Genomic DNA, 23,004 nt, shown 5'->3' on the forward strand with positions numbered 1-23,004 from the left:
TTGGAGCTGCTAAATCCCGCTTATGTGAGCTCCGAATGCAGCTGTTACTGGAGTTCCTACTACCACAGGTTATGCAGGTCCAATTCCACTGTTGCTGGAGCCATTTCAGATATTTGTGGAGATCACAATTACCTGTTTCTATAGATTCAAATTTCGCCGTTGATAAAAAATCTAATTGTGCTTCCGTTTACGCGATATAATTCCTTTGCTTCTAGGGCTACTTCCACTGTACTGTACAATTTCCCCTGTTTCTCGAAATCTTAATTCCACTGTTTATGCAGCGCCCAATTAGGCAGTTTCTGTGACTGGTAATTCTCATCTCTCTAGACCTAATTTCCCGGTTTCAGGAATTAATTACAGTAATCCTGGAACTCCTAAGTCCCGTCCCTGCAGCTCCCAATTCCACCCTTCTTGGAGCTAATTCCCCTGTTTCTGAAGCTCATCTATTTCTGCAATTCCTAATATCCCAGATTGTGCATATCCTAATGCAGTTGTTTTGGAGCAAACTCCCCTTTTTCCTTTGCTACTTCAACGGTCTCTGGAGATAACCATTTTTCTGTGGAAATTTCCTGTGGAGCTCCTAATTTCCCTTTTATCTTGAGCTCCATGTTGACGGTTTATGGCGCCCATAATTGTCATTTTTACGTGCAGAGTACTTTGCCGAATTGTTCTGTTTATTGTGCGCTCTCTTAATTACCCTGCAACAAGACATCCTTCCACAGATTCAACACGTAACTCCCCTGTTTCTGGCGCTAATTCCCTTCTTTCTGAGCTAATTCCCGTCTTCCTGGAGCTCATACTTCCACTCTTTCTGCGACTCCAAGTTCCCCTGTTCCTGGAGTTAATTTCTCTGCTTCTGGAGCTAATGAAATTTTTTTCTGGATATCCTAATTTCCCAGTTTGTGGAGCTTCTAATCCGTGTCCGGAGTTAACTCCGCAGTTATGGTTGCTAATTCAACAGTTTCTCGAGCTAATTCCCCAATATCTGGAGTTCCTTGTTCTCCTGTATCTGAAGTTCCTAATTCCTCTGATTCTGAGGCTCTCAATTGCCCTGTTTATGTTACACCTAATTGCCCTTTTCATGTGGCTACTCATTTCCTGAAATATATATATGCCGAACCAAAGTATATTGTTTATGATGCGCTCTCCGAATTCCCCGACTACATGACCAGCTAATTTACTTGTTTCTGGAGCTGGCTCCACATTTCCCAGATTCTGGAGCCTGCTTCAGAGCCCCATGTTGATGCTGCCCTCTCCTAATTAAATCTATCTGGATCAACTAAATCTCCTGTTTCCTTTGCTCCAAATAATTTTTTTTTTGGAAACATACTTCCCTCCTTTCTGGGTCGTATAATTCCCCCTGTTTTTGGAGCTAAATCCCCTCATTCTGGAGATGATATCACTGATTCTGGAGTTGAGTTCCCTGTTTCTGGAGCTAATTTCCTTGCTTATGAGCTAATTTCCTGGTGCTAATTCCCATGTTTCCAGACATGATTTAGCTTTTTTATGAAGCTCCGAATTCCTCAGTTTCTGGAGAGAAAACCCCTGTTTCTGTCGATATTTCAACGGCTTCTGGAACTAATAATTCTGATTCTTGAGCTGAATTCCGGTATTATGGAGGTACTCGTTCCCCTATTACTGGAGATATATCAGTTGTTTCTGAAGATCACAATACCCCCGTTTCTGGAGTTCAATATTGCGCTCTTTATGGAGCAGGTAATTGTCGTTTTTACATGGTTCATGTCCCATCCACCAGCGCAAGTTCGTTCCCCATTCCAGCCTAATTTCCTGCACCATGCCAACCCAAGTTCCTGTCCATTCCCTAGACCTTTTCCCAATGTATGGAGCCTGTTCCTAAGTTCTATGTTGATATGAGTCCTCTCCTAATGCCCTTGCATCTGGATCTCCTAAAGCGCCTTTATCTTTTGCTCCAACTTATTTTGTTTATGGAACCATACTTCCTTTGTTTCTGGACTTTATTTTTCACCAGTTTCAGAATATAATTCCAAATTTTATGGATTTAATTCCACTGTTTCTGAAGATAAAGACCTTATTTCTGAGTTAATTTCCGTGTTCCTGGAGCTCCTCGATCTGCAGCTCTCAAGTCCCCTGTTTATCGATCTAATACCCCTGGTTGTGGAGGTAATTCATATTTTTCTGGAGCTCCTAATATCCCAGTTTGAGGAGATCCTAAATCCTCTGTTTCTGGATGTAACTGCTCTGTTTCTGCTGCTAATTCAACTGTTTAAGTCGGTAATACCTAAGTTTCTGCTGCTGATTCCTCAGTTTCTGCTGCAGATTCCCCAGTTTCTGGAAATGTTTCAATTGTTTGCGGAGTTTCTAATATCCCCGTCACTGGAGCTCCAAATTGCGCAGATTATGGAGCACACCATTGTTCTTTTCTAATGCTATGATTTCCCCTATAGCTCCGAATTATCCTGTTAATAGTGGGCTCTCCTATTTCCCCTCCAAAAGGGACAGCTATTCGCCTTTTTCCTGAGCTGTCTCTAAATTTCCCACTTTCTTGTTCCCTCTTCTATGTTCAATTTTGAAGCTGCAATCTCCTTATTTCCCTGCATCCGCATCTCCTCAATCTCCATTTTCTTTTGCTTCAAATTGCATTCTTTATGGAAGCATACTTGCCTTGTTTCTGGATCTCGTAATCTCTGAAGCTAAACAACCTGTTTTTGTAGCTGCGATGTCTTCTGTTTCTGGAACTCTTGATCTGCCCCTTGGTGGATCTAATTCCCATATTTCTGGAGGCAATTCCCTGTTTCGATAGCTCCTAATATCTGTGGTTCTGAAACTCCGAATTCCCCGATTTGCTGAGTTAATGCAGTGTTTCTGTAACTAATTTCCTGTTCTGGGGATTCACCTTAGATTCCCGGAGCTGGTATCTTCAATGTTGCTGGAGTTCCTAATACCTCAGTTATGAGACTTCCAATTATCCCTGTTTCTGGAGCTATTTCACTTGTTTGTGGAACTCCTCATTGCTCAATTTCAGGAACATCAAATTGCACTGTTTGTGGAATACTTAATTATCCTTTTTTTATGGCTACTATTTCACCGATATATATCGTACCGAATTGTCTTGTTTATGGTGCACTCTCCTAATTCTCCTGCGAAAGGAAAACCCAAGTCGCCTTTTTATAAAGCTGTCCCCAATTTCCCAGTTCCTGGAGCTGTCTGCTATGTTCCATGCAGATGAGGCGCTCGCCTAATTCCACTCTACATGGATCTAATAAATCTCCTGTTTAGTTTGCTCCAAATTACATTGTTAATGGAACCAAACTTATTTTGCTTCTGCATCTCATGATTCCCCTGTTTCTATAGTCGAAATGTCCTCTGATTCTGGAGCACCCGATTCTCTCTTTTGCCAGAGGTAATTACCATATTTTAGGACATAATTCCCCTCTTGCTGTTGCTCCTAATTCCAGGGTTTCTGAAGCACATAATTCCTTGGTTTGTGCAGTAAATATCAGTGTTTTTCGAGCTAATTTTCCTTTTTCTGGAATAATTTAATATATTTAAGGAGGTAATATTCCGTCTATTCTTGAGCTAATTCCCTTGTTCTGTGGCTTATTTTTCTGTTCCTGGAACTGCAAATTCTCATCTTAAGGAAGTTCCTAATTCCCCTGTTGCTCGAGCTTCTAATACCGCAGGTTATGTAGATATTTCTGTTGTTGTGGAGATCTTAATTACTCTGTTTCTGAAGCTGAAATGCACTGTTTACGAAGCGTCTAATTCTGTTTTCATGCGGCTAACATTCCCCCGATATATATAGCTCCAAAGGCTCTGCTTATGGCGCGCTGTGCTAATTCCCCTGCAACAGGAACAGCTAATTTTCCTATTTATTACACTAACTCCCATCTGTCTAAACCAATTCCCATGTTTCAGTATATAATTCCGCTGCACTGAGTGAAGTCCTGTGTTCCTGAGCTCCTAATTCCTCAGTTTCAGCAGCGTACAATTCTTCTGTTCCTGGAGCTAATTCCACGGTTTCCGGAGCTGCTAATTCACCACTTCTTGTAACTCCTAAATATCCACTTTCTGGACCCATTTCCTCTGTTTATGGAGCTAAGTCCTTTGTTTTGCGCTAATTCCCGGGGTCCTGAAGCTCCTACTTCATCTTTTTTCTGGAGGTCCGAATATCCCAGTTTGTGAAGCTCCGAAATCCTGTTTCTAGATGTAATTCTCCTGGTTCTGTAGCTAATTGAACTGTCTGGAGCTAAAACCTTTGTTTCTGCGGATAAATCTACTAGTTTCTGTAACTGACTCCAAATTTCCCAGTTTGTTCGAGCCAACTCCTAATTTCCATGTTCATGCTGCCCTCTCCGAATTCCCCTGTTTCATATCTGTATCACCTAAATCTCCATTTTCTTTTGCTACAACTTACTTTGGTTATTGAACCATACTTTCCTTGTTTCTGTATCTCTGAATTCCCAAGTATTTGAGCTAATTCTCCTGATTATGAAGATAATTTGTGTGTTCCTGCAGCAATTCACGGGTTTCCGGAGCTAATTCATCTTTTTCTGGGGAGTTACGAATATCCCAGTTTGTGGAGCCCCGAATTCTACTGTTTCTTCAGGTAACTCGCCTGATTATGTAACTATTTTAACTATGATGTAGTGTAACAAATGAATACACCACTTGAAGACTATTGAATGGCAAAGTATCAAATTATTCACTTGCAAGGGAAAATCGGGTAGTCGATAATTAGCCCTTCACTGAGCTCTCCGCCCCGATCTCTTCGATAATCTCGTGGTCTGGGACAGTTATACATTGCAGCTAATAGGTGTGTACCGTACATTACATGGCCTTTTTCAGTCAGATTAATTATCTATTTCTCTCATATGATACACTTTGGAATGTTTGGGGACTTTAATTCTTGAGCATGAGGCTTGCATCCTGAATTCTAAGCAGCTGTGAGCGAGGCTACCTGTAATGCAACACTCGTCTGAACCATATCAGTCTAAATATGGAATTGATGATGTATGTTGCTATCGCCAACTTTATAACTCTATCAATGAATCAGATACAACGGAGGCCCATGTAGTACTTCAATTACCCCTTTTGGTCCTTGTCTACCCACCTCAACGTAACCAGCCCTTCTAAATTCAACAGTTGCGGGAAAGAGCCTAGTGCACATGTAGCTATATTACTCCCTCTATCTCAGTAGGTTACTCTTCTTCTTTACTATAGCTTTACCCTTGCTTTTATTCCTACAGTTAGACCAAGCTGCACCTGTCTATACATGCCAGGCTAAGGACAATAACAATTGTAGAACTATCAGCATATGAGAGATGATGCTTTAGGTTTTGGTAATTTGTATGTTATCCTCCAGGGGATCCTTTATCTCATTTATGTCCTCTGGGAGATAGGGTATGGGTGCTGATAGGTGTTCCTCATACAGCGCCAGATCTGCCCTAAATTCGTCCGTTATGAATGTAGGTTCATGAGTGTCCTAAGCTTACCCGTAGGATGGAGGTGAAGCAGACGCTGGGGTTAGTAATGTTAGAAAAAAAGGTATTACCTCCAGAAGCCGTTGAATTAGCTACAGATGCAGGATAGTTACTCCCAAAAAGAGATGCATTAGGAAATCCACAACCTGGGATATTAGGAACTCCAGAGAAAACCTGAGCTCCAGAAATAGGGGAGTTTGCAGCAGGAACAGTGTTATTAGCAATTGCTGAGAGGGGAAGTAGGAGTTCCAGGAATACTATAATTAGTTCAGAAACAAGGTTATTAGTACCAAATACATAGGATTTAGGTGTAGAAACATGACAATTAGGAGTTACTGAAACTGCGGAATTCGACACTGCTGAAGCTGGCATATTAGGAGCTCCAGAAAACTAGAATTTTTTCAGTACAGCAGAAGTAGATCCAGAAACAAAGGATTTACATTTAGAAAGAGAAGTAAATGCTCAAGAAACAGGAAACTAGCTATTCCCGTAGCAGGTGAAGTAGAATAGAGCACCATGCGCAGGACATTTCTGATATATATATATATATATATATATAAAACTAGTAGACACTTAAATATTAAGTGGGGAACTAGGACTTCCAGAAACTATGGAATTTTTTTGGCAACAAAGGTATTAGCGAGTTTACTCCACAAAGAGGTGAATTAGCGGTTGCTGCAGAAGGGGAGTTAGGATTGCGCACCATAAACAGCACATCTCCGATAGTTATATATATAACGAGTAGACATGAAAATAGAACAATTAGCTGCTTCATCAACAGTGCAATTTGGACCTAAAAAAACAGACGAACAGGGGCTCCACAAACAACACGTTATGTCCAGAAAGTGGGAAACGTGGACTTCAAGAAACTATGGAATGTTCTTCGTAAATAAAGGAATTAGCTTCAGAAGCAGTTGAATTACCTAGAGAAACTAGAGAAACAGGGACATTCCATATAGGTATAGGGAAATTAGGAGTCACAGAAAGAGGTGTATTCGGAGCTCCAAGAACATGGGGATTAGAAAAATAGAAATATAGAAAATATATGCAGGTGGAGGCCATTCGGCCCTTCAAGCCTGCACCACTATTCAAGAAGATCATGGTTGAACATTCACCTCAGGACCCCTTTCCTGCTTTCTCTCCATACCCCTTGATCTCTTTAGCCATAAAGGCCATATCCAAGTCCACCTTGAATATATCTAACGAACCAGCATGAAGAACTATCTGCGGAAGTGGGTTCCACAGGTTAACAACTCTCTGAGTGAATACGTTCTCCTCATCTCAATCGTAAATGGCGAACCACTTATCCTTAGACTGTGTCCACTGGTTCTGGACTTCCCCAACATCGGGAACATTCTTCCTGCATCCAACCTTTACAGTCCCGTCAGAATATTATATTTTTCTATGATATCCACTCTCATCCTTTTAAACTCCAGTAAATACAGGCCCGGTCGATCCAGTCTCTCCTCATATGTCAGTCGTGCCATCCCGGTGATCAGTCTTGTGTACCTTTGCTGCACTCCCTCAATAGCAAAAACGAACTACCTCAGTTTAGGAGACCAAAACTGAACACAGTATTGAAGATGAGGCCTCACCAAGGTCCTGTTCAACTGCAGTAATTCCTCCCTGCTCCACTACTCATATCACCTCGCTATGAATGTCAACATACTATTTGCCTTCTACACCGCCAGCTGTACCAGCATGCCAAATTTCAACGATTGATGTACCATGACACCCAGTTCTCGTTGCACCTCTCCTTTTCCTAAACTGCCGCCATTCAGAAAATATTCTGCCTTCGTGTTCACTGGAACAGAGCATTAGAGATAAGGTATCCTAAAGTGATTGGAGAATAATGAATATTACACCCTTTTCAGGAGTCAGGTATCTTTTTTGACTGCTGTTTGCAATTTAGCGGTGAAAAGAATAGCTACCAATCATTACAGGAAGCATTTTTAATGCTACAAAATATTGCAAGGTCAGGCCGAGAAAATTATCCCGCACAGTGGTGCAAAATGGGCAGCATCGGATTCGCGGCTCGATGAGCATTGTTAGCACAGAAATAACGGAGTTAGCGACAGAATCGTGAATTTGGTCTAGAAATTGTGTAATTTGGTCGTGAAAGAGCAAAAGTAGGTGTTTTAGAAACTGGTAAATTAGCAGCTCGAGAAACAGTGGAATAAGCTCCAGAAACAGGGCAATGGGGAGCTGCAGAAATCGGTGAAGTGAGCTCCTGGAACACAGGAATAATCACAGTACAGAGCAATTAGCTCCAGAAGCAGGGGAATTAGGTTTAGAAAGTGGAAAGTTACCTCCAAAAAAGCTGAATTTTCTGTTCATGTTGCAGCATATTTAGGCGAGTGAACCATCAAAAGGACAATTCGGAACAATATATATCGGCAAACTACAAGACACATATGAAGGATAATGATGTGCTTCACAGCTTGCGGGGGGGACGAGAGCTTGGGGGGTTTAGGTGAGCTTCTGGAGTGCGAGAGTTTGGGGGATAGGAGAGTGTGGGGATTTTGGAGAGCTTGGGCGGATAGCAGAGATTGGGGTGTTAGGAGAGCTTGGGGGTATTGGCAAACTTGCGGGGGTAGGAGAGCTTGTGGTTGGAGAGATTTGGGGTTATGAGAGCTGGGGGGGGCTAGGAGAGCTTAGCGGCGTAGGAGAGCTTGAGTGGATTAGGCTTGATGGTGAGGTAGGAGAGGTTTGGGGGCTAGGTGAGCTTGGGGGTTAGGATTGCTTCGGGGGGGGTGTAGGAGAGCTTGGGCTAGTAGGAGAGCTTGGGGGATTGGAGATCATGGGGGTAGGAGAGCTTGTGGGGGTGGGCTAGGAGAGCTTTCGCCGGTAGGAGTGATTGAGGCCGTAGGAGAACTTCGGGGGGTTTGAGCTTGGGTGGGTAGGGGAGCTTGGGGGGATAGGTGAGAATGGAGGCAGGAGAACTTGGCGGATGGTCGGAGAGCTATGGAAGTAGATGTGCGTGCAGAGGAAGGAGAGCTTGGTGGTTATGGGAGCTTGTGGGGAGAAAGAGAACTTGGGGGAAGAGAGACCTTGGGGTGAGAAGTGCTTGCGGAATGCAGAAAAGATTGGGGTTAGAAGAGTTTGGGGTGTTGAAGGGCTTTTATTCTAGGAGAGCTTGTTGCGGCAGGAGAGTTTGGGGGTCGGTAAACTTGTGGGAAAGGAGATGTTGTGGATTCGGAGTGCTTAATGGATAGGAGAGCTTGCGGGGGGTTGGAGAGCATGGGGGTTAGGAGAGCTTGGGGGTTATGAGAACTTGGGGTAGGAGAGATTGAGAGGTGGAGAGCTTGGTGAGATAAGAGATCTTGGGGCTTAGGAGAGCTTTGGGTAGGGGAGCTTTGGAGGCTTGGAGATCTTGGGGTGTAGGAGAGCTTTGGGGGTTGGAGAATTTTGGGGTGTAGGAGAGATTGGGAGGGGTATGAGAGCTTGGGGGGTCGGCGAGCTTGTGGGGAGGAGAGCGTGGGGAGTAGGAGAGCCTGGAGTTCAGGAGAGTTTAGGGGGGTATAGGAGCTTGATGGGTAGGAGAGGCTTGGGTTAGGAGAGCTTGGGAGGTAGCAGTGCTTCGGAGTGTAGGACAGCTAAGGGTAGGAGACCTCGGGGCGTAGGAGTGCTTGGGACGTCGGAGAATTTGGGGGGTAGGAGACCAAAGGACGGTAGGAGAGCTTGGGGGTGTAATAGAGCTTGGGGTGTAGGAGAGCTTGGGGGAGTAGGAGAGCTTGGAGGGGTAGCAGTACTTGGCAGCATAGGAGAGCTTGGTGCAGTAGGAGATCTGGTGGGATAAGAGAGCTTCGGGGTGATAGGACAGCTTGGAGGGGATAGGAGAGATTGAAGGTGTAGCATAGCTTGGGGCTGGTTAGGAGAACTTGAGAGTGTCGGAGAGCTTGGGGGATTAGAGATCTTGGGTGGGTCGGAGAGTTTGAATAGGGCAGCAGGAGAGCTTTGGCGGGGGTTGGAGAGCTTGCTGTGGTACGGGAGCATTGCGGGTAGTAGAGATTGGGGGAGGTAGGAGATCTAGCGTGGGTAGGAGAGCTTGCAGGGGAAGAAGTGCTTGAGGGTTTGGGAGAGCTTGGGTGGTTGTAGAGCTTGGATGGGTAGGAGAGCTTGGATGGTATTGCTGATACTGGATTCTTTTCCCTTCAAACTGTTTCAGCGAATTCTCTGACACACAAACACTTTTAGTCTTAGCAACATAAGACCTTCATTCTGCAATTCTCCGGCCGGGACCTGTTAGGATAAAGGGAACACTCTCGGTTCGAGCCTGTCCTCCTCTCTCCTGACAAGTCCCGTAACTGTACAAAAGCTCAACACTTATACATTGTTACAGCAGAACACATTTGAGTGACACTCAGTTTATACAATCATTGGTCGATTTCCCCCATAGCATACCAAATTGCAGGCTAACAACTCTCCAAATAGGGACGGCTCCAGGGATGTGTTTATTGTTTCGAATTTCATTACATTTCCCTATTTTACAGCTGCTTATAGCAGCCCCTCGTCTGACTCATGTCTGACTTTTGCTTTTTCATGTAACTCGTGTTTGACCACAACTCTGAGTAATCCTTTGTTTGTGTCGACAGGGCAAATATCGCAACTGGACAATTTCTCTTGGCCATTTTCCCATGATCGCTTACTATCACATTCGCAAACCTTCTATCTGCATTCTCATTCCCCCCTTTTATAATTCCATGATAAACCAGGAGTATCGCATTTAGCCGTTCGCATTCTTGTTTTCATACTCTTCTTGATTCTCGAGTAAACCTTTAATTTGTTCAACCAAATTCCGGGAGCTCGTGACCAAGAGTTTGCTCCAATTTCGCCATCATCACCTTACAACAGACATTAAAGCAGCCAATAAGCTGACAACAGGTAACTAATATCACAACGAGAATGACTGCTCCATGCATTAAATAAGATCCCCAGGATCCTCCAAGTAACCAATCTAACCAACCATCTCCTTTCTTTGGGCCCTGCCTAAACTCATCCAGCTGCTTCTTTATGGCATCAATGGCCTGGGTGATATTGTACGATTCGTCCGTGACATGTGTTATATATTTGTCCCCTATAATCCCGGGGAGTCCACACAGGGATAGCCACGAACAGGTCCTCTACTGATTGGGCTAGTGGTTAATACACAGTTCGATTGCCATGCAATCGGGTATGGGTCTGATAAATTAAGTTATCCTGTAGCCCTTCCAGTTCAGCTAGGATAGCACAAGATAGCACAATTATACCTGCTAGCTTACACATGTTTAAATTTTTTTAGACCACACTGTACATTAGTTAACAATGGGATAAGGATAGATCAGAAAACAGCTAAGTCTGCTTGTTCCTTTCTCCTGCCGTGTTCTTGGCGTTTTTCTTCCTGTCCCAAGGATGTGCTTTATTCAGCTATGGTGGAGAGGAAGTCGGGAACAGAAAGAATGGTTAGGACGACCACTGAGAGGCTCATTATGAAGTAATAAGTTTACAGTGGTGCAGCTGGACCCAGGCACTTCTCCCTTCAACCTTAGCTGCGGTGGGGGTAGTGAGTCACACCTGAAAGGGCCCCTCCCATCGTGGCTCCAACCCTTTTCGGATCCATTTCTTAATCAGGAAATACTTCTCTGGTGCCACGAGGGACGATTCGGGTAAAACTGGGAGGTCGAGGTGAGCCTCTCAAACCTGGTTGTGAGCTAGACGCAGTACGTGAGTCAGGGAAAGAACATAGGTGGTCATCAGTCGCGTTGGGTTACCATATCTAGGAACATTTCCCTCATTAACACCTTAACAAAAGTTTGAGCCTTATTGTCCAGGGTAGGGTAGGCATTAATTCATCTGCTAAACATATCTACTATTACTAACACATATTTGTAACACTGAACTTTTTGCAACTCAATGTAGTCCAACTGTAAGGTCTCAACGGGGCCTTCTGGTAGGGGCGTCTTACCCCAATCACAGGGGACTCCCTTCCCTGGATTATGCTGTTGGCAAACAAGGCAGCGACTACTGATATTCTGGGCTAGCATCTGGAGTCTAGGATGCCACCAAGTGGCCAAACTGTGTCACTTGTTGTCCTTTCTCCACAATGAGTAGCATAATGCATACATTCAATAACCCACAGAGCCAACTCGTCAGACATGCAAGTCTGTTCCGCGGGAGTTATCCAGAGTTTAGAAACATTGTCATAAGTACATCATTAATCATTCCACAACACTTCATCTTTTACAGGAGCGTCCTCCTGCGTTTTAATGACATCTTGGATGGTTGGCATTGGTTTTTCCGAGGCTAACTTATCTTTGGCAGGATTTTTAGTTTGACTCATTATCCTAGGCACCACCATTTGTTGTCCGCAAGAGGCCTGTTTAGCCTCTCTAGCACGGCGGTTTCCGATATCGACCAGAGAGTTTCCGGTAGTGTGGGCAGTGCACTTGACAATAGCAATACGTTCAGGGAGCATGAGGGCTTGCAACAAATCTGATACTAGTTGCCTATGAGATATCTCATTCCCCTGTGAGGTTAGGAGTCCCCTATCTTTCCATAACTGTCCAAAATCATGGGCTACACCAAAGGCATACCTAGAGTCGGTGTAGATATTGACTTTGTGGTCTTTGGCCAAGATACAGGCTCGGGTGAGGGCGAATAGTTCAGCTTGTTGGGCAGAATAGGCGGTTTCAAAGGCGGCAGATTCCAAGACCTGATTCTCCTGGTTTACTATGGCGTATCCTGGGATTCGTGTATCTTCTAGATTAATAGAAGAACTTCCGTCAACTCACATAATACAGTCTGGGGCTTCCATTGGTACGTCAACTAAACCTTCCCTGACCGATTATACCTTCTGAATTAAAGATAAACAATCATGACTGGGTTGTTCCTCATGTTGGGGTGGCTCAGTCAGAAAACAGGCCGGATTAATGGCCGTAAAGTTCCGAAAGGTCAGTTTAGGATTATTCAGTCGGTAGATCTCATATCTGCTTTGCCTGACCATGGTAAGGTGTTGAGTCTGCAGTTGGCCCAGGAGGGCAGCTGCGGAGTGAGAGGTGTTAAGATAACGGAAGCACAGTTTTCCAGGATTGTACAATACAGTTGAAAGGGCCGGTCATCGAGGGGCCGGCACAAAGCCGGAGCTTGCAGCAGGGCTGTCTTTAGTTCCTTAAAGACGTGGACGTCTGCAGTTTTTATTTCAAAGCTGCCTTCCTTATTTGTACACGGGGTAAGGTGCTTAGCCATCAAGGCGACGTTAGGAATCCAGGATCTGCAGTAATTGATCATCCCCAACCACTGTCGCATTTGTTTAGCCGTGCTAGGGACTGGAAACCGGCAAATCGGTTCGTCATCCTGGGAGGTTCTCTGCACAATCAAGTTACGTAATCGGGGGACGGTCGGCCAAAGAGGTTATTCTGGGAGAAGTAAGATCCACGTCCTCTCTCCCCTTGCTCTCTCCTCTTCCTCCTCTTCCTCTTTCGTGCCGACGGGAGGGACACTCTCAACTCCAATGTCCTTCTTGCCCACAATTAAAGCATCCATCTCGTCTTTCCCAGCCCCGACTTCTTCCCATACCAGGCCGGGGAGAGAAGGGTGGCCCTGGGCCATTTGCGTGTTGGGTATATCCGTATCCTTGGTTATCCACCCATCCCTTGACACAGCACTGTGGTTCCATCTGGTATCCCCTCGGGTCGGACCAGGGTCAGGGATGCGCCAACTCCTTCCCCTCATTTTTTCTCCTGCCAATTATATTTTACCGCTCTTTCCATTTGGGCTCTACTGTTATCTACACAATTCATATTATTTGTCCGGATAGCGTGAGCAATCGAATAGGGCAGGCACTGAAGTAGAATAGCGCAGAATTGAGGTGAATTGTCCCCTGCCCTGAAGGCATTATTTCCTGATTGACCTCCGTATATTTCAATAAATCTCTCCATGAATTCGTCGGCAGTTTCTTCAGTTTGGGTTAAGTTTCTAATACTGTTGCCATACTGATGGGCTTCTGAAGATTCTTGCTGAGAGCATTAAAGATAGCGTCTAGGCGATCCTGGGCATTATTAGGGTGAGCAGTCACGAATTCATCATGGGTGGCTCGCCCCAGATTTTCTAAGAACCGGATGTGTTCAGTCGGGCTCAGGGTCTGCTGCACTAAGTATCTCAAGTCTCTTGAGTCTGCATTGTAAACTCCAATGGTGAGTCGGAGGCGATCTATAAACTTGACAGGTTATTTTTAGTTTTCGATCTGGTATGGTAGCCAGGATAGCCATAATCTCATTCGGCTTCCATGGCATATATACTTCTATGGTGAGGTGGTCCGCAACCTGCTCTGGATTGGGATTTGGCATGGGTCGAACTGGGAACTGCCTAGTTCCTACCCTAGTTTTCTGGTCAGAAGTGTTATTTGCTGAGGCTGTTTCTCTATCTGAAGAGCAATCCGAGCCTGTAGAACTAGTGCTGGAGCTTCGGCTATAACGAGTGGGTCATTGCTGATGGCCTCGAGGTTCAGACTGAGAGCGGAGCTGATGAGAGCGCCCGCGTCGCCTCTCTGGACTAGGGGTCTGAACTGTCAGGTGACGTCCTTTAGTCTTAGATTTGATCCTACCTGCCACAGGGTAGGTGAACTGAGGATATGAGTCACTATCTGAAGAAGAAGAGTCCGTCTGGGCTTGTCCGTTCATTGTTGTGGGGTTACGGTTATCATCACCTCCTACCGCCGGAGTGTAGGGTGGAGGTTGGTAGGAAGGGGACGGTGGTGAGAGGCCGGGGGCTGCGAGAGCCGCTGTTGGGGTTGGGCGCCGAGTCAGTGAACATTCATCAAATTCATCATCAGCCTCGGTCAACGCAAAGCCAACCATTCGACTACTTAATCTATCGGTACCCTTCTCAGAGGTCCCAGGGGAACTCTTAGTACGTTTCTCGTGCGCGCACTCTTTGTTTAAGACATCTACAGTTTTAACATGTACTCCTTCTGTCAAGGAACGTCCTAGTTTAGTGGCGTTCTCCTGCCAGCTTGACAGAAGGGACTCATCTTTCAGCTTATGACAGTACTGTCTCCATTTGGCGAGTAAATCCTGATCCTTTTTTAACCACCGGGACCATATATTTTGTTTTTACTCAACAAACCTATCCTTTGTGCATTTCCTGGCTCCGTAACTTATCATCCGACTATATGTAATTCAATAAGATTCACACTCTTAAACTTTCCACTTACAGGACAACACTATGAAGGGTTAAAAAAAAATTCACGGTTTGAAAAAGTGGGTGGAGCTAAAGCAAACCACAACTCCCCTGTTCCCCACACAAGCTTCCTTCTCAAGAGTAAAAAGCATACAAGCATTTAAAACAGACGTCCACACGAGTCTTTTTCTTTGATCCTTGACTTTTCAGGGAATTCGTAGTTTTTACTAAATTACCCATCCTTGTGTCGCCGCACATTGGATCGGGGTCCTAATTGTCCTAATTGTCTCCACGTCGCCCCGTGGTGGTTTCAGTTATCTTACCCAGAGCCTAGGCGGACCAAGTGATATACAAAATCGACACCGCACCAGGCATAAGTACAATTTAAAATTTACACAGTCCCGTGTAGTCCCACAGCTTAATTTTACACAATTCCCTAACCTCCGCGTTTCCCTACGCGGTTCGCGCGATTTTTCTCTTTGTGTCGCGACACGGCTTCCTACGCGATTTCTCTCTTCGTGTCGCTACACGGTTTTTCCTAAGTTTAGAAAGTGTTCGCCAGATTGACCTGGATGTCGTTCAGACATAACCTGAGAACCAGCTTTTAGTCTTTGCAACATAAGACCATTATTCTGTAGATTCTCTGGCCGTGACCTGTTAGGATAAAGGGAACACTCTCGGTTCGAGCCTGTCCTCCTATCTCCTGACCAGTCCTGTAATTGTACAAAAGCTCAACACTTATACATTGTTGCAGCAGAACACATTTGAGTGACATTCAGTTTATACAATCATTGGTCGATTTCCCCCATAGCACGCCCAATTGCAGGCTAACAACTCTCCAAATAGGGCGGGCTCCAGGGATGTGTTTATTGTTTCGATTTTCATCACATTTCCCTATTTTACGGCTGTTTATGGCAGCCCCTCGTCTGACTCATGTCTGATTTTTGCTTTTTCACGTAACTCGTGTTTGACCACAAATCTAAGTAATCCTTTGTTTGTGTCGACAGGGCAAATATCGCAGCTGGACCATTTCTCTAGGCCATTTTCCCGTGATCCTTTACTAAATCATTCGCAAACCTTCTATCTCCATTCTGAGTATGAAACCTTGGGAGGGTAGGAAAATTTGGGGTTAGGAGAGCTGGGATGGTAGGAGCGCTGGGGGTTTGGAGAGCTGGGGGTGTAGGACAGGTTGGGGGTGCAGGAGAGCTTGGGCCGTAGGAGAGCGAGTGGGGTAGGATAATTTGAGCGCGTTGGAGAGCTTGGCATTTAGGACAGCTTGCGGGGGTAGTACAACTTTGGGGGTAAGAGGGCTTGGGGTTCTAGGAGAGGTTGGGTTGCAGGAGAGCTTCAGGGGTGTGTACGAGAGTTTGGCGTGGTAGGAGAACTTGATGTGTTGGAGAGCTTGGGCGGTTGGAAGGCTTGTTTTGTAGGAAAGCTTGGTGGGTAGTAGGAGAGCTTGGGGGGTAGGAGAGTTTGGGTTGTATTAAGCTTGGTGGGGTAAGAGAGCTTGGAGCGGTAGGAGAGATTGGGGTGAGTAGAGCTTGTGGGAGTAGGAGATCTTGATTGTTAGGCGAACTTGAGGGGATAGGAGACCTTTTGGAGGTAGGAGCGATTGGGGCGGTTAGGAGAGCCTGGGGGTGTAGGTGAGCTTGGGGGGTAGGAGAGCTTGGGGGTAGGAGAGTTTGGGGGAAGGAGAGTCTGGTAGGTCGGAGAGTCTGGGGTCAGGAGTGCGTTGGGGGGGGTGGAGAACTTGAGGGGGTAGGAGAGGTAGGGGGATTCGGAGAGCATGGGGTGGGAAGGGAGCTTGGGGGAGTCGGAGAGCTGGAGGTTTAGGAGAGCTTGCGGGGTAGGAGAGCGTGTGCATAGGAGAGCTTGGTGGGGTAGGAGAGCTTGCAAAAAGGAGAGATTGGGGGTTAGGAGAGCTTGGGGTGTCGTGGAGCTTGGGCGGGTAGGAGAGCTTGGCGGGTATGAGATCATGGTGGGGTTGGAGTGCTTGGGGCGTAGGTGAGCTTGGGGCTGTTGGAGTCCATTTGAGTGTAGGATAACTTGTGAAGCGGTGTAGGAGAGCTTTGGGCGAGTAGGAGAGCTTTGTGTGGTAGGATATCTTGTGTGGGTCGGAGAGCTTGGCGGGTGTTGAAGAGCTTTGACAGGGTAGCAGAGCAGGGTAGGTAGCAGAGCTGGTGCGGTCGGAGAGCTGGTAGGGTAGGAATGCTTGGGGGATAGGGGAACTTGGGCTGTAGGAGACATTGGTGTGCAGGAGAGCTTTGGGGCTTGGAGAGCTTGGCGGGTGTAGGAGAGCTTGGGGGCTATGCGAACTTGGGGCAGTAGGAGAGCTTGTGGGGGTAGGAGAATTTGGGAGCACAGGAGAGCTTGGGGCTTTGGGGAGCTTGGGGGTCGGTCGGAGAGCTTGGCTTAGTAGTTGAGCTTGGGTTGTTAGGAGATCTTGGCGGGGTAGTAGAGCTTGTGAGGGTAGCAGAGTTTGGGGATTTGGGAGAGCTTGACGGAGTAGGAGAGCTTAGCGGGTAGGCGAGCGTGGGGAGTAGGAGAGCTTGTAGGTTAGCAAGCATGGGGGTTAGGAGAGCTTGGGGGTTAGGAAAACTGAAGGGATGGCAAAGCTTGCGATAAGGAGAGGTTGGGAGGGTAGGCATGCTTGGGGGATCGGATAATTTGGGGTGTAGGAGTCCTTGGGTGGTAGGAGATCTTGGGGGTTAGAAGATCTTGGGGGCATTGGAGAGCATAGGGGGTATGAGAACATGGGGCAGTAGGAGAGCTTGGCGGTGTAGGAGAGCTTTGCGGCGGGGATCGGAGTGCTTGGAGGTGTAGGAGAACTTCCAGGTGATAGGGGCGCTTGGGCGGTGAAGGAGAGCTTGTGTGGTTAGGAGAGCTTCGGGTGTAGGATAATGTGCGGGGGTAGGAGAGCTTGGGGGCGACGGAGAGCTTGGGGAGTTTAGGGGAGCTTGGGCGTTAGGAGAGCGTGGTGCGGGAGGAAAGCTTGGGGGTCTCGGAAAGCTTGAGGGGGTAGGAGAGCTTCGGGAGTCCGAGAGTTTGGGAGTGTAGGAGAGCTTTGTGAGTTAGGAATGTTTGAGGGGATAGGAGCGCTTGGTGTGGTCGGAGAGCTTGCATCGGGTAGACGAGCTTGGTGGGATCGGAAAGTTTATGGCGTTAGGAGAGCTTGGCGAGTAGGAGAGCTTGGTGGGGTAGGAGAGCTTGCGGAGGTAGAAGAGCTTGGGTGGGTTGGACAGCTTGGAGTGTGTAGGAGAGCATGGGGGCGTAGGAGAGATAGGCGGGGCAGGAGACCTTTTGGGGTAGGAGATATTGGCGGGTAGGAGAGCTTTAAGCGAAGGTGAGCTTGCGGTGGCTAGGAGAGCTTGGAGGTTAGGAGAGCTGGGGAGTGGGAGAGCTGGGGGGGGTGGGAGAATTTAGGTGGTAGGAGAGCTTGGAGGGCTAGGAGTGCTGGGGGGGCGGTAGGAGATTTTGGGGGGTAGGATAGCTTTGGAGAGAGGGTAGGAGAGCGTGCGGGTTAGGAGAGCTTGGGGAACATGAGAGCTTGGGGCGGTAAGGGAGCTTGGGTTGTTAGGCGAGATTGGGGGTGGTAGGAGTGCTTGGAGAGGTAGGAGAGCTTGGTGGGTAGGAGAGCTTGTGGGTTAGGAGAGCTGGGGTGGCACGAGAGCTTACGGGGGTAGGAGTTGTTGCAGGGGTGTAGGATAGCTTTAGGTGGTATGAAAGCTTGGGGTGTAGGAGAGCTTGTGGGAGATAGTTGAGCTTGTGGGGGTAGGAGAGATTGGGGAGGGGGATCGGAGAACTTTTCGGGTGTAGGAGAGCCTGGGATGGTTGGAGGGCTTGTGGGGGTAGGTGTGCTTAGGGGGATAGGAGAGCTTGGGGGGTAGGATAGCTTGGGCGGTGAGGGTAGGAAATCTTGCCGTTTAGGAGAGCTTGCGGGGATAGTACAACTTGTGGGGTAAGAGGGCTTGGGGCTGTGGGAGATCTGGGGGCGCAGGAGAGCTTCGGGGCCGAGGACAGCTTTTGCGGCAGATGAGCTTGGGTGGTTAGGAGTGCTTGCGGGGCAGGAGAACTTGGAGTGTAGGAGTGCTTGGGGGTGAGCTGACCTTGCGTGTGTCAGAAAGCTTGGTGGGGACGGAGAGCTTGGGCGAGTATGAGAGCATCGAGGGTAGGAGATCTTGGCGGGGTCGGAGAGCTTGCGGGGTTAGGAGAGCATGAGGAGGTAGGAGAGCGTGTGGGTTTGGAAATCTTGGAGGCGAAGGAGAGCTTGAGGGAGTAGGGGACCTTGCGGTGTGTAGGAGAGCCTTGGCGGTGTAGGAGACCTTGGTGTGTGTAGGAGATCTTGTGGGGGTAGGAGAGCTTGAGTTAGTAGGAGAGCTTGACGTTTTTAGGAGAGCTTGGGGGGATAGGAGATATTGGGGGGTAGGAGAGCTTGATGGATTGGATGGCTTGTGGAGGGATAGGAGAGCTTGACGGTGTAGTCGGTATTGGGTCGATAGGAGAGCTTGAGGTGGTAAGAGAGCTTGAGGGGTAGGAGACCTTTGGGGGGTAGGAGAGCTTGGTGAGTCGGAGAACTTGGGTGGGTAGCAGAGCTTAGGGGTGTAGGAGAGCTGAGGACTGGTGGGAGAGCCTGACGGCGAGAAGAGCTTTGGGGGTGTAGGAGAGCATGGGGGGTAGGAGAGCTTAGGGGTTGTAGGAGGGCTTTGGCGGGGTAGGAGATATTGTCGGGTAGGAGTGCATGGTGGGGTAGGAGAGCTTAGTGGCGGGGGCGGTGGGAGGAGAGGTGGGGTGAAACAGAGTTGCTGTGGTAGTAGAGCAAGGGCGGTAGGAGGAGAACTTGGCGGCGGGGAGGTGAGATTTGGAGGTTGTGAGTACTTGTTGAGGGCAGGAGAGCTTGGCGGGGTATTGGATCGTGGGGTAGGAGAGTTTGGGGGGTTAGAAATCCTGAGGGGTCGGAGAGCTTGGGGAGGTATGAGAGCTTGCGGGGGGAGGGTAGGAGAGCTTGGGGTGTAGGAGAGCTTATGGGGGTAGGGGAGCTTGGGGGTTAGGAGAGCTTGGGGAGATAGGAAATCTTGGGGGCAGGAGAGCTTGGGGTGTCTCGGGGAGTTTGGGGGTCTTGGAGAGTTTGTGGGGGTAGGAGTGCTTGGGGAGCGATAGTAGTACGTTGGGGGGGATTACTAAAGCTTGGGATGGTAGGAGAGCTTGGGGGGAAGAAGAACTTGGGGTTTAGGATAACATGGGAAGTAGGAGAGTTTGGGGTGAAGAAAGCTTGCGGGGGTAGAATAGCTTGGATGTTCGGGGAGCTTGGGCGGGGTAGCAGAGCTTGCGGGGAGTCAGAGAGCTTGGGGTGGTAGGAGAGCTGAGGGTGTGGGGATAGGAGAACGTGGGGGGAATAGGTGAGCTGGAAGGCGTAGGAGAGCTTGGGGTTCGGAGAGCTTGGTGGGTTGGAGGGCTTGGGGAGCAGGAGAGCTTTGGGGGGTAGGAGAGTGTGGGTGGTTGCCGAGCTTGGGGGAGATAGGAGAGCGTTGGGGGCTAGGATAACTTGGCGGGGTAGGAGCGGTTGGAGGGGCAGGAGAGCTTTGGGTGTAGGAGAGCTTGTGGGGGTAATGAGCATGATGGGGTAAGAGCGCTTGGGAGTGTAGAAGAGCTTGGCGGGTGGTAGGAGAGCTAGGTCAGTAAGAGAGCTTGGGGTGTTGGATAATTTGGATGGGTAGGAGAGCTTGGGGAGGGGTAGCAGAGCTTGGGGTGGAGTTAGAGCTTGGGGGGTTAGGAGAGCTTGGCGGGGCGGGGTGATAGGACAGCTTTTGGGTGTTGGAGAGATTGCGGGGTCGGAGAGCTTGGTGGGTCGGAGAGCTTGGAGTTGACGAGAGCTTGGGGTTAGGAGAGTTTGGGGGTTAGGGGAGCTTAGGGTTAGGAGAGCTTCGGGGGTTACGAGAGCTTGGTGGGGCGGGGGGATCGGACAGCTTGTGGGTGTTGGAGAGCTTGCGGTGTAGGAGAGCTTGGTGGGTAGGAGAGCTTGGAGTTGAGGTGAGCTTGGGGTTAGGAGAGCTTACGGGGTAGGAGAGCATGGGGTGTAGTGGAGGTTGCCGGAGTAGGAGAGCTTGGGGTGTCGAAGAGCTTGGGGTGGGTTATGATAGGTTGGGGGTTCGGAGAGCATTGGTGGATAGGAGAGCTTACGGGGTAGGAGAGCTTGGGGTTGGAGGGCATGGAGTGGTAGGAGAGCAATAGGGTTGGGGATTTGTGGAGTAGGAGAGCTTGGGGGTGGTAAGGCAGCTTTGGGTTAGGAGAGCTTGGGGGTAGGAGAGCTTGGGGTGTAGGAGAGCTTGGAGGTAGGAAAGCATTGAGTGGTTGGAGAGCTTGGGTGTAAGAAGTCTTGGGGGGTTTTGGACAGCTTGGGTGGGTATCAGAGCCTGGGGTGTAGGAGAGCTTAGCGGGGTAGGAGCGCCTAGGAGATGGGGTAGAAGAGCTTTGGGGGGTGTAGGAGATCATGCGGGAGGGGGGTAGGAGAGCTTTGGGGTTGTAGGAGTGTTTGGTGGGGTAGGAGAGCTTGGGGGTTAGGAGAGCTTTGGGGGGTTCGGTGATTTTGCGGGGTCGGTATGCTCCGGGGATATGAGAGCTTGGAGTGGTTGCAGAGCTTGCGGGTTTAGGAGAGCATCGGGGGTTGTACCACATGTGATGATAGGAGATCATGGGGTGTAGGGGAGCTTGGAGTGTTGGAGAAGGGGTAGTAGATCTTGTGGGGGCAAGAAAGCTTGAGGGGTAGGAGACCTTTGGGCGGTAAGAGAGCTTGGGGAGTTAAGAACTCTTGGGGGTTAGGAGAGCTTGGTGTGTCGGAGCGCTTGGGTGGGTAGCAGAAATTGTGGGATTAGAAGAGCTGGGGGGGCGGTGTAGCAGCGCCTGGTGTCTAGAAGAGCTTTGGGGGAGTATGAGAGCTTGGGGGGTAGGATAGCTTCTGGTTGTAGGAGGGCTTGGCGGGGGTACCAGAGCTGGGCGGGTAGGAGAGCTTGGTGGGGGGGAGGAGAGCTGGGGTTAGCAGAGCTGCTGGGGTAGGAAGCTGGGGCGGTAGGAGGAGAACTTGGCGGGGGGTAGGAGAGATTTGGGGGTTAGTGGAGCGTTGGGTAGGCGAGTTTGGGGGGATGGAGAGCATGAGGGGCAGGAGAGCTTGGTGTGTAGGAGAGCTTGGGGCGTAAGAGAGCTTGGGGTGTAGGAGTGTTTGAGGGTAGTAGAGCTTGCGGGGGTAGGAGATCTTGGTGGGTAGGACAGCTTGCGGGGTAGTAGAGCTTGGTGGGTAGGGGAGCTTGGTGGGTCGGTAAGCATTTTGGGGGTATGAGAGCTTGGTGTGTAGGAGAGCTTGGGTAGCACCAGAGCTTGCGGGGTCAGAGAGCGTGGGGATGTAGGAGATTATGAGGGGGGAGGAGAGCTTTGGGGATTAGAAGAAGTTGGGGAGCAGGAGAGTTCGGGGGTTTGCAGAGCTTGGGTGCTACGAGATCTTGGGGAGGGGAGGAGGAGAGGTTGGATGGGTAGGAGAGCTTGGGAGGGTGTTGGAGAGTTTGGGGAGATGGGAGAGCTTGGGGGTGAAGGAGAGCTTTGGGTGTAGGTGAGCTTGGGGAGAAAGGATATTTTGAGGGGGAAGGAAAGCTTTGCGGGGTAGAAGAGCTTGGGGTGTAACAGAGTTTGGCGGGATTGGAGCGCTTGGGCGGTATGAGATCTTGGGGAGCGGGGTAGGGCAGGTTAGGTGGGTAGGAGAGCTTGGGAGGTGGTCGGAGATCTTGGGGGATGGGAGTGCTTGGGAGGTAGGAGAGTGTGGGGGGTAGTAGAGCTTGGGGGGTGTGGTAGGAGAGCATTTGGGGTAGGAGAGATTTTGCGGGTAGGAAAGCTTGGGGGGTTGGGTTGAGCTCCTGGAGTAGGGTTCTGGATGTGTAGGAGAACTGGTGGAGGTGGTAGGAGTGCTTAGGTGGTCGGAGAGCTTCGTGTGTCGGAGAGATAGGTGTGGTAGGAGAGATTGGCGGGTAGGAGAGATTGGGGTGGTACGAGAAATTGGGGGGATGGAGAGATTGAGTTGTAGGAGAGCTTGGGGTTGGGTAGGAAAGCTTGGCGAGGTGGGAGAACTTGCGGGGTGTTGGAGAATTTGTGGCAGTAGGAGAGCTTGGCGGTATCGGAGAGCTTGCGGGGTAGGAAATCTTGGGGCCCTATGAGAGTTGGGGGGGGTCAGGAGAGCTTGGGGGTTCTGAGAGCTTTGGAGGGTTGGAGAGCTTGGTGGGTGTTAGAGCTTGGCGGTGTAGGAGAGCTTGGCATGTCGGAGAGCTTTGGGGGTTAGGAGAGATTGCGGGTGTACGAGATCTTGCTGGGGGTAGGAGAGCATGGGGGCCGGTGAGGATAGCTTTGT

This window comes from Pristiophorus japonicus, unplaced genomic scaffold (genome assembly GCF_044704955.1).
Source record: "Pristiophorus japonicus isolate sPriJap1 unplaced genomic scaffold, sPriJap1.hap1 HAP1_SCAFFOLD_33, whole genome shotgun sequence".
Classification (NCBI taxonomy): Eukaryota; Metazoa; Chordata; class Chondrichthyes; family Pristiophoridae; genus Pristiophorus; species Pristiophorus japonicus.